We start from the raw sequence: 4,346 nt of genomic DNA, 5'->3' as shown, positions 1-4,346 counted from the left end.
GAAGAACTCATAAGATATAAAAAACACACCTTAACAAATTCAAAAGAATAGAAATGATACCTTGTCTATTCTTAGACCACAATAGAATTAAACTAGAAATCAATCACAGAGAAATAGCTGGAAAATCCCCAGGTACTTGGAAATCAAACAATATGCTTCTGAAAAACATGAGTCAAAAAAGAAATTTCAAAAAAAATTTAAAATATTTTGATCTAAATGAAAATGAAATACAACTAAAAATTTATGGAAGCAACAGGAATGCTTACAGGGAAATTTATTGAACCGAATACATATATTAGAAAAGAAGACAGATCTAATATTAATAATCTAAGCTTCCAACCTAGAAAACTAGAAAAGAAGAACAAATTAAAATCAAAGTAAGCAGAAGAAAAGAAATAATAAGAATTAAAGTAGAAATCATTGCAATTGAATGCAAGAAATCAATTAGAGAAAATCAATGAAACCAAAATTTGGTTCATTGGAAAGGTCAGTAAAATCAGTAAGCCCCTAGCCAGGTTAACTAAGAAAAGGAGAAATGAAAGAGGGAAACCACTACAGATCTCATGGATGTCAAAAAGATAAAGTACATGCACACAAGCACACACACACACACACACACACACACCAACCAAAGAAACAAACCATTAACAAGATATAAGCAAGCAAAATCAAGATATACATATGAAAGATAACACATCATAATCAAACTAGGTTGTTTCAGAAATGCAAGGGTAGCTTATCACTGAAAAAAAAAAAGCAGAAAATTGATATGATTTTCTTCATAGCTGCAAATCAAACTTTTGATAAAATTCAACCTCTATTTTTTAAAAATTTATTTAGTGAACCAAACATAGAAGATAATTTCTTTAAGCTATTACTTTATACCAAAAATGGCAAACATCACGTGCAATGATGAAATAGTAAATGATTTCTTTGAGTTTGGGAATGAAACAAAAATGCCCACATTTGTCGATATTGTGGTAGAGATCCTCATCACTATATTCAGGTAAGAAATATAAGTAAAAGACATAAATATTGGATACAAATTCAGTATACAAAATCAATAGAATTTCTGTACACCAGGAACAAATAATATGAAAATCAGAGTTTAAATATTATTTAAAATATGATTACATATGGGGACACCTGGGTAAGTCAGTTGGTTAAGTGTCTGGCTCTTGGTTTCAGCTCAGGTTGTGATTTCAGGGTCGTGGGATCAAGCGTTGTATTATGCTCTGAGCTCAGCGTGGAGTCGGCTTGTCCCTTTCCTTCTCCCTCTCCCTCTGCTCTTCCCCCTCTGCTCCTCGCCCTGCTCCTTCTTTCTCTCTCTTTCTCTACTAAATAAATCTTTAAAACAATATAGCATTACATATGATAAATTCCTAGGAATAAATCTAAAAGGATTGTAGATTGCAAAGTGGAAGGTATCTTAAAAATGCTTTAGGGGAAAGTATATGAGGATATCTTCCTGACCATGGAATAAACAAAATTTCTTTAAACAGAATACAAAGATGCTTACCATAATAATAATAAAAAAAGTTTGGTAAATTTGATAAATTAGAAACTTTTGTTTATCAAAATACTGTTATGAAAGAGAACAGATACCTCCTAAAGCAATAAATGATATTCCTCTCTCTCTCTCTCTCTATATATATATATATATATATATATAAACATATATATATATATATATATATGAACCCATGTATGTAACAAAATCAAGAAACAGAACATTGCTAGTATCTCGAGAAACATTATATATATATATATATATATATATATATATTATAAATATATATTGACATCTATAACATACTATACACATATATGTATGCATATATGCGTGCAGCTCAGAAGGATTATTGTATTTTGGTCAAGATATGAACAAAACCAAAAAGATTTTGTTGGTTGTATACCTCAGCAGTGAGGCTAGAATCAAAGGACTTATCTCACCTCGCATGATTTATATAATCTGTAGGTGTTTGTAAAATAGGATAATATTGGTAATAATAATGCTGACTTCCTAAATTTACAGTAAGAAATAAAGAAGAAAACTTCAACCTTGACAACATCTGGAGGATCATAAGCTCTAAATAAAATGCTAACATTCTCTACTGCCAATCCCAATTTCCTTCCTTGTTGTCAACTGTGATCTTTGGGGATTTGGAAAGTAACAAACATAGTGAGACTAATCTGGTTTACTAACTCTTCTTTTTTTTTTTTTTAATTATGTTATGTTAATCACCATACGTTACATCATTAGTTTTTGATGTAGTGTTCCATGATTCATTGTTTGCGTATAACATCCAGTGCTCCATGCAGTACGTGCCCTCTTTAATACCCATCACCAGGCTAACCCATCCCCCACCCCCCTCCCCTCTAGAACCCTCAGTTGGTTTACTTACTCTTAGCAGAGTTTGTTTGTTAAGACCTTGGCACCTGATGGAATCACGAGAGCATGCTAAACCTTAACCTATAGGTAAGTTTTTAGCACCATTTTCTATAATTTTGTTTAAATATTAGATTTCTATTTGCCAATGTTCAAGTATTATAGCACTGTTTTCTGCTAAATGAAAATTTCTCGGTGATTACTAAACACATAAACATACTCCCTTTTTATGTTGGGATGACCCCTTTTGGCAGGGTAACACCTCTCCCTGCCCTCCAAAAAAGGAATAGTGAAGGACATTTACAAACTATAACAAAGATTTTGCTAAGCAATAATAGTTGTAGAGGACAACAATAAGACTGGTGATCAAAGGACATTCCAGGTCCATCTAAAACTCAGATAGTCATTCACACTAGTGAGTTGGGAACTGGCTTCCCAATTGCTAAGAAGAGACTTGTAGTGGTTTATTCAGAGCCTGTGGAAACAAAAGAGGAAAATAGTAGCTATCTTCCTAATTTGTACCAAGTCAATAGAGGATCAGCCACAAGACTATTGGTTAAATACCTGAGAATTTTTTTCTATGAAATTAGGGAATTTAAGAATGAGAACACTGTTTGTCCCATGACCCTCCCACTTTTTTAAAATAAAGAATTAAAAAAAACAGTTACACAAAGCCCAAGCCAAATCATTCTGAGAAGGCATGTCTTCCTCGAAAGTCTTTAAAAGAATTTCCCAACTTTATCAAAGTCATTACTTATTTAGGAATTCAACAAAAGTCTAATTGTGGTTTTTAGATGAAGATTCATATTGGTGAAAAAGTACCATTACACAAAAGTACAGGAAAGAAAGCTAACTTAATGATACTGAATGACAAAGAAGATAAATTGTCATGATGATTCTTCCATTATATGTGCATAGACTAGAACTGCAGCACACCACCTACTGAGTATGGCTGACCTTTGAACAGTGTGGGGTTAGGGGCGCCAGGCGATACAGTCAAAAATCACAGTGTAACTTGGAGTCACCCAAAACCTAACTACTGAAAGAACCATGTGGCCGGTGAGGAGCAGCACAGCTGACAAATCAGTAGGGCAGGAGTGGCCTGGGACCTCCAAGGCCCACTGGAACCCCAGCCACAGCCCCTCGTGGCCCCATTGATGAGGTGAGGCAGCCATAAAGCAGGTGTAGCTCCCGCCTCCACCACCACTGCTTCTCCCCCAACCCTGGTGACCTCCACAGCGAGGCTGGACTTGGGTGAGTACCAGGAGCACTTAGAGACTTCCAGAAATGTCAGTGGCTCATTTTCGAGGGTGCTGCCAAGCTGCTGTTGGACACCTTGCAACACCAGGACCTGGTGAAACAGGAGGCTGACAAGGTATGTACAGCAGTTGGCTTTGAAATTTGTCCCTCAGCCAACTTGCACGTCTTTGATGGCAACTATAGCATTTGTAGGAAGACGCAGAATAGACACTAACAGCTTCTCCCTTCAAGCTCCAGAAGGGATTCAAAAGAATATCCACATACACATTCAACACACACAAAACACAACATACACTGTGGCATGCAGAGTTTTTACACTCCCCGCTCAAACCATAGAGACTTGGAATTGGCCTACATTGCCTGTATGAGTGTCGACTGTGGTCATTGAGGAATTCAGTGACAGAGATTGGGAGAAGGCCATGAAGGAGGAGGAAACCCCAAGACCACATCTAAAGAGTGAGCTCCTGCTTTTCCCTTTCTGAGAAGGAGAGAAGATTGGGGCCAGCAGTTCGCTGTCACTGCAGCACCTCTGTGGGGTTTATGAACGTGGCTGCTGTCTCGGTTTGGCCAGCGGCCGTCTTGATCTCTGCAGTTTGCTCCAGCTACCAGGATCTTTCAGCAGCTTTCTGTCCTTCCTCAGCCCAGATTTTGATGTGCGCTAGTTGACATCCTTCTTTCTTTTCTCAGCTTTTGTGTG

At 36.7% G+C, this 4,346-nt stretch overlaps 1 pseudogene; it reads left to right on the top strand.

Annotated features, from left to right (window-relative positions):
• Window positions 1–890: 890 nt before the first annotated feature.
• Window positions 891–4,131, top strand: LOC110571257 (annotated as a pseudogene).
• The last annotated feature ends 215 nt before the right edge of the window (window positions 4,132–4,346 follow it).

This window comes from Neomonachus schauinslandi, chromosome 2 (genome assembly GCF_002201575.2).
Source record: "Neomonachus schauinslandi chromosome 2, ASM220157v2, whole genome shotgun sequence".
Lineage (NCBI taxonomy): Eukaryota > Metazoa > Chordata > Mammalia > Carnivora > Phocidae > Neomonachus > Neomonachus schauinslandi.
This window is presented reverse-complemented; position numbering and strand designations above follow the sequence as displayed.